This window comes from Bactrocera dorsalis, chromosome 2 (assembly GCF_023373825.1).
Source record: "Bactrocera dorsalis isolate Fly_Bdor chromosome 2, ASM2337382v1, whole genome shotgun sequence".
Lineage (NCBI taxonomy): Eukaryota > Metazoa > Arthropoda > Insecta > Diptera > Tephritidae > Bactrocera > Bactrocera dorsalis.
Window position 1 is genome coordinate 27678018 of NC_064304.1, and position 11344 is coordinate 27689361.

General features: G+C 33.8%; 1 long non-coding RNA gene across 1 annotated transcript in view; it reads left to right on the plus strand.

Moving 5' to 3' along the window:
• The window catches only part of LOC125776856 (uncharacterized), a 45270-nt gene extending 43185 nt beyond the window's left edge, over positions 1-2085 (plus strand). The window contains exon 3 of the long non-coding RNA XR_007422029.1: positions 1461-2085. This is a non-coding gene — a long non-coding RNA (uncharacterized LOC125776856). The remainder of the gene's footprint in view (positions 1-1460) is intronic.
• Positions 2086-11344: the final 9259 nt, after the last annotated feature.

The window sequence follows — 11344 nt, forward strand, 5'->3', positions numbered from 1 at the left end:
AGTTTTATGGCCTACGATTTTCCTTGCATACTCGTATGTGACTTCGATTAAAGTTTAGTCAGGCCTCCATAATAAATACGTGAAAATGCAAAGTAATTTAAATAAAGAATTCGCAGAAATGAAGTGTTTGCAAGCAGTGTGAAAAAATTCATTAAAGCCTTGTGATTGCAACACAAACTGAAACTAACAGTAAGAGCGTAAAAACGCCAAGTAGCAATCAAAAAACTTTTAGGGTTAGTTGAGAAAACTTTGCATAAAAAATATACAAATGAAACTCTGCAACATGTTCCTGTCATTTGCAACAAAAAGTGTGTGCGCATTTATGCAAATGTGTGTGTGTTGGAAAAAAGTTCGCCAGAACAGCGGGAGGTGGTAATGAAAACGGCGAAAAATTCTTTTTACTGGCCGAGGCAACTGCCACACACCACACATCGTCAGTTGTTATTGTTATTGCTTCGGTTGCAGCATTGACAGCTTGAGGTTTATTTATTTTGGCGCTTCTGCTCATGCCCAAAAAAGGCTGTGGGCGGAGCACTTATTGTTAAATACGGCTCTTATGCCCGAGTGGAGCGTCAAGTGTGCTCAATTGTGGGAATATATGCACATATTCAGACACATACATATGCATGGGCGATGACATGAAAAAGCGCAGTCAATGAGTAGCCTAATTAAAATACGGAAATCGTAAAAAAATTTCGAATAAATTGTGGTGCAATCAGTGTATTATGATGGTCACGCTCATTACAAGAGTAGAACAATAATATATATATTTGTTTTTGGCATTTGAGAGATATTATGATACAGTGCCTTAAAATAAAAAAAACGAGTTTTGCATTCGCTCAGCTTTTTCAATTTTCTATATGTCATGTCGTGCCGTGAAAAAAGAAAAATTAGTATAAAAGTCACAAGATTCCACACCATAACTGCATTTCGAAAACATCAATCATATTTGGTGTAATGTAATATTTGCAGTTGTATTGTTCAACCAATGGAGACCCCATGATGGAATACTGCAAGAAGGCAATGATTCGAAAGCTAAAGGCAGACTATGTACTCAGTGGAAACAAGAAGACCATATTGTTACCTTAACTTGATCATCACAGTCACCAGACGCCAATCTAATAGAAAATGTGTGGTCTTCAAGAAAAACCAAAATATCAAGAAAATATTTAATACGTGGTTCCACAAACCTGAAGGTCGCCACCTGTGAAATAGGCAGAAATTTTAGTTACAAGATGTCAGTCAAGATAATTTATTTATTTTTCAAGAGAATCACCTCTGCAACTGTATTATATATATATATACCTATCTATTATCAGTGAATTATTCATAACAATATATGCACTTTTTTTCCTAAGCTAATTTAATACAATTACTTTCTATTTAGTACTTTTGGTACCTTTGCTCTTATCGTATTACAAATTAACATAAATATTTTAACTAATATTTCTCTTTTTCAGACTTAAAGGTAATAATTACATACACATATCTGTTTTGGTAAGTTAAAAAAAATTAAATAAAAATTAATATATATGCATAAAAGCCTTTATAATTGCCAATGCTAGCCAAGAATATATGGCTTATTCCAACTCAATCACGAACTTGTTTAAAAAAAGATTTTTCTTGTAAACGATGTTTGGAACAAGGCAAGGTATTTGAAAAACTGTGAATAAATTGCAATAAATTAAAAAAAATAAAAAGCAGTAAAAAATATTTATCATAACCTAATAGGATTATTATGAAAATACTGCGTTGAAAATTTGTTCTGTAAAGAGATTCTTACTTTGATACTATACAAAGCAATTGGAACCTCTAGAGCCTGTCTCATATCTTCCAACTTGATTTGTTTTAATACGTATACCAGATAATTTCCTAGGTGACTAAAATAATAAAATTAGACGTGCAAAGAAGAAACAAAAAATTCAAAATGCGGAGATAAATGTATTTTTTTAAACAAATCCTACAGTAGTTATTATATGTACAAAAGTTACTCTTTCACTCTTTATTACTTCTACTTGATATAGTTTTTTTCTATTCCTTCGCAGCAATTATTCCAACTGATATTTGTCACATGCTAATTTTTTTGTTTGAATTTAGGCCTCTTCAGCAGAAGAGCTGTCACGGTCAAATTAAATTTTAAGTTCATATTCCATTATAACCAAATGGTTTCCCAATACTTCTTGCGCAATTTAGGGATTGACTGCACCGAACCACAGCTATACACCATTACATGCTTGACTAAATATCTGAAAAAAAAACAGGTTTGCGGTGCTCACAGCAATCCGGGAATATTATAACGCTATTGGTCGGGGCGTATGAGTAATATCATACAAAAGATTTCCTAACAGAACGACATAAGATGTTAGATTCACCAAAATATGATGTCATTCTTCCATCTTCTTTTCTGAAACTCCAACAGAATTTAATGGCTTCAAAGTAGCTTCTACCACTAAAGCTTGCCTAAATAAACCCGGTTTTCTAGGTAAGACTTAACTGCAAAAGCAAAAATATAATTTTTGAGCTATATTAGTACATATAATTTAATCTAAAGCTTTTCTTAAAAGTATACACTTTTCAATTTTCCTTTCTTGTGGTATTGCATAGAATACTATTCCAGCAACAAAGCTACATCTCAAAATTTTCGATGAATTATTTAGTTACATTGTATACACATACTACTACTTCAACTGACCTGCATGTGACTAAACATTACAAATTGCGTGCAAATATGTACATTTGCTTTTAACGAGTCGAGAAGTTTAGCGTTGTTATCGTATTAGCGATTCTAACAAATGCTGAATAATGCTCAATTTCCTTAAGCACATATGTTTATAAATTTAACAAAACGCCAATAACTGTTTGATTACTTCATTATTATATGTTATATACATAGAGAAAGTCTTTTTCAAGAACGCACACGTTTATCTGTTTGCTTACCTTCGAAATAAGGCCGATAAGAACATTGTAATAAATGTAAATACATATAAGAAAACAAGCAAGTGCGGAACTCCAACAGAAGGCGAGCATTCATACGCCGTGGAGCACCTGAGCACTGATAATCGCTGTGGCTTTCGGGACGCACATTTTCGCACGTGTACACAAATGTCTTATTGAAGAGTCATTCAAGACGTACGTATGCAACAGTAATAACAATAATGTGTGGGGATAAGGTGAAATTAGAGGCTGAATATGCACATACTCTCCGTTGGTGGGTTGGTGTTCTTAGGTATGTACATTTATAGGTATGCTTGTATATGTCTGTAAACCACTATCAAGGAAAGTGTTTTTAGAAATTATATATGTGTACATATATGAATATATATATTAATTGATATATGTATGCACATATACATAGTCACATAAAATATACCACATATATATGAATAGAGTATAAATGTAAAACTTATGGTCGCTTGCGGAAGGCGGAAGTTACCTGCAGTATATGAATGCCATAGCCAACAATCTCAATACGTTACCTCTTTACCCACTTTTTAGTTGAGCTGAGTTGAGTTAAGACGAAGCTAACATTGAGAATGAGAACGGGCATGAGCAAACATTCTTTCTGTAAACAGGAAGTGTTTTGTGTCAACATAATCAGGCTTTTTTTATGTACATATACTGGAGGCACATTAAAACTCTCGGAAATATTATCTACACACCTTTAGTCCGGGCGAAATAGCATAAGTCGCATTCTTAACATGTCATTTTTCTTTGAGTTGATTATAAAAAACTGTTTTCTAAAAACTGTTTTAATAAAAGAGTATGAAATAAAATGGAATAACTAAAGAATTAATTGGACGTAGATATGTATTATATAAATACGGAATAAGCTGAAAAAAATTAAAATAATCGAATGATTTCTTTTCCAGTCTCAACTCCAGCCCAATTGAACAATGAAATTTTGAAAAAACTGCGTTTAATCATAGATAAACTGATTAAACTGAGCATAACTCAAAAACTTATGAAATATTTATTTAAACCTTTTTTTTAATTTTATGTAAAACAAGCATTTTTTCATTTCACATAATATTAAGAGATATTTATTATGTGAAATTTCGAAAAAAAACTTGTATTTTATTTTAAAATCAACGCACTCTTCAAATCACAAAAATTATTTCACATTTTTGGTTTTTATAGTTATTTCCCGTCTGACATGGTATTTGAAAAAGTAAAATTGGTCTCAAATCTACAAAGTACAACTTGATAACATGGAATAAAGCTGTTATGCTACTCGTATTGAGATATCCGCATAATTTTCAGTAACAAATTTTAGCCGCCAACTTCCCCTTTGGTTTCATATGTAAGTTTTTGACGAGAAAACGAGCACATATTTGATATTGCATTATGTTATCAAATATCTCCCTTCCGTTTATTGATCTTTATTCAACTCCGTCTAGACAGCAACTTCAAAATACCCTCTTTGTAGAAGCCTCCTTCCTTATTTGCAAAGAACTCGGATAGTCACTTTTCACAAGCCCCTTTTGAGTTCAACTTTACAACAAATAGGGCATTCGCCATGGACAGGAACAGGTGGTAATCACTTGGCGGTATGTCCAGGCTATGTTGTGGATGCAGTAAAACCTCCCATTCGAGCTCCTGTAGCTTGTGACGAGCCATCAATGAAGTGTGTGGTCTGGCGTTGTCCTGGTGTAACACTACACACTACACTTTCGGTCGATCGCCTGCTTCAAACGCTCCAGTTTTTCGCAGTAGATGGCAGAATTAAGCGTCTGGCTATGTGGGAGCAGCTCATAGTGGATGATTCCCTTCCAATCCCACCAAACACACAGCAAAATCTTCCTGGCTGTCAATCCCGGCTTGGCCACTGTTTGATACGATTCACCGGCCTTCTACTACAACCGTTTTCGCTCGATAATTATTATAATTCCTAATGAAGTTGAAAATCTTAAAATGTATATAGCTTTACAACATGCTCAGATGTTTTCTCCGTTACCGCTCGAAACATTTTTGCGAATTAAAGTTTTCTAAATAATTAAAAAATTCTTTAAAATGTATATGGGTACAGATATAGAGTATATGAAAGCATGTGTAATGCGTTCATGTGAAAGGCTGCGCTTTCGTTTAAGTCTAACATTAAAAGCTGGTGAAATTATTTAGTAAAGCGTTAAGCTACGACAGTACGCGCATTCAAATGCCCACAGACAATCTACCCCTTGACACATTTTTCTATTAACGCTGCCATTGTTGTTTTTGTTTTGTTATTTTAATTTTTCCTTTGCTGTTGCTTGCTTTCTTGTTGTTTTTTTGCAATTTCTTTGCTATTTTTTACTGTTGTTGTTGCTTTTTGTTTTTGCCACTGCAACTGCAATTGCCTTGCTGTTTTTCTATTTGCTATCACAAGCATCGAACATACTGAAATAAGTATATACTCGTGCACGGAGCGCTCAGAATGCAGTGAATATTTTATGTAGACATACAAGTATGTATGTGTAAATACTCATAAATATATCAATGTATGTATTTGCATAACTCTTTCGTAATCACATTTTCCGTGTACAGGAAAATTACTCTGCTGCCATTGCCAAAAAAAGTCTCTGGTAATAATGAAGTGTCTATTACGGCTATATGCTATAGTCGTCCGATCTGGAAAAGTTCTTCAGACATTTTACAAAGTTCTGGGTATATAATGGTTTCTCATATTATATACGAGAAATATGTAAAATCATACGAATCATCCTACCGGACAATATATAATATCGATATCCTCTAGTATAAAATTTAATCTGGATAGATCCAGTAAAGTAACGTTCAGACTAATGAATGATAACTTCCATTTGAGAAATTGAAGATTACAATATATTTTTGTTGTTTGAAGTTTCAATAAATGTGTATCAAATTCTACTCTAAAAACTTCAAAACTGAAAAAATTTCTAACAGTGTAAACATATTTACCGGAAATAAACGTAGTATTATTCAATGTTTAGCGTATGGTAAAGGGAAAATCCGAATGAAAGAGCTCTTCAACACAAAAAACAGAACAAAATCCTCTAAACTGAAGGGAAAAGCTACAGTGGAAGGCAGATGTGAAGGTGAAGACACAAATGGGAAGTGGCAAGGTGAATGTCATAAGGGTGACGGTGGTTAGATTAAAATGCAGCAAAGCGCTATAAATAAAGCAAAAGCAAAAACAAAAGGCGTATTGAGTAGGAGTGCGTTTGAGCAAATGAGTGCGAAAGCATGAATGTTGCGGAAAGCCAGTTTTTGTGTATATGTTTATAAACATGTGTCTTGTGCTTATTTGTGTGTGTGTGTATATTTGTGTGACCTGACCATGTGTACACATTGCAACTTTGTGGTTATACGGAAAATAACTATGCAACTATTTAGCATCAAACTTTGTGGTAAACCAAAGGGGAAACAGTCATGCCAAGCAATACATACACATTCATGCAATCGAATATACTTATATAATCGATAATTGTTGCTTTGTTTTCATTTAGAGTTTGAGTGTGTACTGTAATTTGTGCTTTCGGACAATAGGAAGGAGAATTTTTGGGATTAGTAGCTACTTTTTGCCATAATTTCTACATCATTAAAATTCATGAAAATGGAATTGAACATCTCCACAACATCAATTTATCGCATTTTGACCGAACATTTGGGCTTACGAAGGAGTGTGCACGGTTTGTTCCGCACAAATTGATAGACGACCAAAAATTGCTCAGAATCCAACATTCGAAGGACGATTATCTGACCAAAAATCCCATTTTAACCATTAACCACTCTCCGTTTTCACCTGATATGGCATCGTTTAAATTCTTTATTTTCGAAAAAATGCATTTGCCCATGAAAGGAAAGCATTATGCAGATGTAGAGTCCATTCAAAAGGCTTACGAGCTCAAACACTCGTGCGTTTGGACCATCCAAAAAGCTGTATTGAAGCAGAAAGAGACAAATTTGAATAAAATAAATTGATTTTGCCAAAAAACCCATGTATTGTGCTTTTTTTCAAGTCCTGTTTACTTTGGAACGCACTTTGAATAAAGCCAATTGAAGACTCTAATTTTGTGAGTCTTAGCTTTGCAAATATTTAGCGCAACCTTTGTGAATTTCGTAAATTACATTTTCTTTATGTAATTTTAATAAAAATTGGAAATATTATGAGTACCAATTGTATATCAGGTACGCTCGCATAGAAAATAGTGTTTAAATACTACACATAAGTTAGACCAATTCGATTTGGGACTCACCGCTTACACCCTTCGTAAAAAAAAAAACACAACGTTTTTTTTAATGATATATGTTATGATATCCAATATTCGCATTAGCTACCAATCTTAACGTCCTCGGTATAAATGAAATTTCTTCTGTGCCCAAACTCTTGACCGGACACTGCATTGAAGCACCATTAAAGAAAAATTTAACGAATCAATTAACATAAGTCATTAAATACCAACGAAAAGCCAAGAAAAAATAAAAAAACTCTTCACTAAAGAAAACGAGACGATAATAATGTCATTAAATATCAAGCGTAAAATAAATAAAGAAGGTGTAGCGCAAATTAGCGGTAATCTTATAAACTAATCTGCTGCAAAATCACAGAATACGCGACAAAAAAGCCGTAAAATGTGATAATGAGTCGAAGGAAATCAAAGAGGCACAAGTTGTTAAAAGAAGAAGAAGGGAGTGGAACGAGCCTTAAATTTCAAATATTCATAAAAATAACAACAACAATAATTGTCACTATAACAACTTGTCAGCACTTGAGTGGGCATTGAATAGAAACTGAGAGTGAAGGAAAAAGTCAAACGCAACATCGAGAGCAAAAACCTTCACTCTCGAGTCTTGAATGTTCGCAACTCGAGCGACAACTTATGTTTTGTACGTTCGTAACTGCAAACATACTACACGCTTGAAAGTTGAGCTCGCCAATGACATCAAGTGTGCACTCGCGAAAACCCAAAACGGAAGAAGCACAAACACTCTCACGAACACACCAACACACACACATAAATGCCGAAGTGAATCGACTTGCGACATTTGCTGAAAAGAATAATTAAACTTTTTGTCACCCTCTGCTGTCCTACCGTTCAAAGTCAGAGAAACAAGTGTTAGAGAAAATGTAAAACAGGTAAATAACGGTACATTTTGAACAAGCAGTGTGTGGCGTGCCACTTTTGCCGACATTAAAGGTGATTAATTATGATTTAATGTTATTGTTAACGTTATTAAAATGTTTGTTGTTGCATTTTTCACTTCTGGTTGTCTACTGATTTCGGAAAATGTGTAATCAAATTGTTGCTTCATTGATATCATGATGACATGAGATGTAGCACATTTTCACTGAAAGTTTCGAATACAGTATAGGTATTAGATGGGGAAATAAAAAATGCAGGAAACACCGAAAATAATACTTTCACGAATTTTGGAGGTAAAATCTCTTACAAAAAGGTGGAATTTAATATTGTGTTTTATGAAAAACTGGCGTGGTATAATCAGAGGGTTGTCGCATACAAAATTTGGTTGAAATTGGTCATCCGTGTTTCGAGTTATGTGGTGTCACCCAAAAATGGCCGGATTTGTACCCGAGCTTCTATAAAGCTCACTAATACCATCTCAGGTATAAAACTTAATGTCTCTGGCACACTTTTATGTAGCTTTTAGTAGTTTTTAGCAGTGCCGTTTTATGGCTGTCGGCATGTAATCCACTCCATGGAGTAACTTTTTCTAACAACATGGACCCTAAAATGTTTTTGACTATTTTTAAATAGGTTTATTGTGTAAATCTTTGTGTAGTATGTGCTTACTTTGAAAGCTACGTATTTTAGCACTTAGCGCCTTAATAACAATATTTACTTAATAACTAATACAGAATCTTCTTCACTACACTTTTGTACAAGAATGTTGAATTAATTGGCAAAAACTTTTTTCCTTATATTTTTTATTCCAAGGCTAGGATAACCCATTAATAAATATTCAGTTAGGCAATTACTTTCAACACTACCAGGAACTTTTACCACGACTAATTGTGATTGAAAAATATAGATATTTACCTCGAAATACATCCATTATAAAATATTACTACTTTTGAGTAAAATACATGCTTTTAGCGACTAACTTTAACTTCAAAGATTTACCAAACGATAAATCAAGTTTGCAATTGAAGCAATCTTTTCCCCGTTGCTTCTATTCTTTCAAGTTTTTGGCTCATTTTTCTTCATATTTCCTCAATTGTAGGTCGATAGTTAAACTTTTTGCTAAAAGTACTGCAAGCTTTCAACATTGCCGAGAACTTAATTCCCGACGCTAAGCAAGAATGGTTAATTAAAACGAAAAGAGAATTCAACAAGACTTTCCATGAAAATCGAAAATGCCAATTGTAACAAATCCACGAAGAAATAAAAATACCAAAGGCAAAGGATAAAAATAAGTACTCAATTGAAGAGGAATGCGCCAAAAAGTGATTACTAAAACCACAAGTGGATTCTTTCTACTTTCGCCATTACATACTCGTTTCTATGCAGTTGCAATGGCAGCTTGATAGCATGTGGTTGCCAGCTGTATTATGGTGGTGTATAATATATTTCAACATATAATGTTTGTATGCAGTTTTGTTGTTTTAGCAGCAACTAGTTGATCTGTTAGAGCTTGTCTCTCAATTATCTGGCTTTGGAGCATTTTACTTTATTCTCTATTGTCGAAAGGATAAAACGAGCTTCCTGCTTTAGCCCATTTCTAATGAATGCTTGGTTTAACTTTGTATTGTGTTGGCCATCCGAGCAGATTTTATTTCGTTTAATTAAGTTTAAAGCAAACCAAAAAGTAAATGAATAAACGAAAACTTGTCTTTTGCATACAAACTTGCTGTTGAATAAATACAAATTGTATATAAAAATTGAAGTTCGCTGAACAGATAGTCTGGTCTTCATAAAACATATTCGCGGTGTCCATATATCCTAGAATCAGTGTAGACACTAAATTTTTTAAAATTCTAAATTTATTTAATGCAAAAGTGAGCAACCGAAATTCATGGAAACTCCACTCGACAGGAATCCCGCAAACTACCAGAGGAGCTTAATTTAGTTTTTACTTTCTTTTTTCGTTAACTGAGTTAGCATTGGCTGCAGTTATATCATTTCTTGAGAACTCCATACTATATAAGAAAAGAAATCGCAAGGAATATTTAAACTGTTTTAACACAATCTCATCTGTATTTGCATTTTGCCACGCCAATTTCGCCGTCTGCATTCAAAGTGCCACCCAATGGACACCGGAATAATTTCCAATTTTATTCACAGCTAACAAATTGAAGTGCGCCATTATTGGCGAAAGCGTGACATTGCAAATGAGAGTAAAATTCAGGAAAATAAGTAAAAAGTGTAATGCAATAAAATATTATGCTATGGCTATAACGATAAGACTTCCGCAGTATTGACGTCGAAATAGAAGTGACTATCGCGGCCGTTGCGAATGGACTCTTGAGTCTCTTGTGATCACTTTTGGAACTTCACTCGCACTGCTTATAACGTGGAAATAGTTTCTCTCCTCAACACCATATATATTTGTCACTTTTTCTCGTTGTGACGTTTCTTTTTTTTGTTACAGTTAGATGGTGTTGTTGTTGTTGCAATTGCTGTTTCGCAAACGAGCTGTTTTGTTAGCTTTTTATAATTTGATTTTTATAATTAAGTCTCCAGATCAACTTTCAATCACTTCTGATCGCTCTTGGACCAAACCGACATTTTGCTAATTTTTATTTACTAGGGCATTTGGATAGAAAAAAATATAACCAACAAGATACCACGGCGAATACTTAATGAATTATTATCAGCATTTTTGCGAAAGCTTATGAAAGTGCAATTACTAAGAGACAAGGGCTTACTTTTTAAGGGATCTTCACAGTATGAATTTTTCGAAAAACTGATGTTTTTGTTTCATTATCGGGTAGTATGCATTGTAATAAAGCTTCTTTCAAATTTTGAATTCGAAACTCAAACTATTACGGTCGCTACAGCGTTTGTAGGGGTTGTCAGAATGGTGTTTTCCAAAACGGTTTCCACTCTCGAAGGAAGAGTCTTGAAGATATCTAGTGCCAATTTGGAGAGAACATTTTTAAGGTTATTCTCTATTCTGTCGCACTATGGAAGCTTTTTTTTGAAATCTTTCAATTTTTTCTACGAAAAACAGTCGAAGAAAAAAAATTGATGCCTTTCGTTCAAACCGCCGTAATTTTGTCAAGTTTCAAAAAAAAAGCTTCTCCTTATTGCAATAGCAATTCTACAAATTAGTAATCGTTTTGAAATCGTGGACATCGTAAAGGATCTCTTCTTTCGTGTCATTTCAACAATTTATTTAATTTTTATGCATCCAATAAATAAGCATA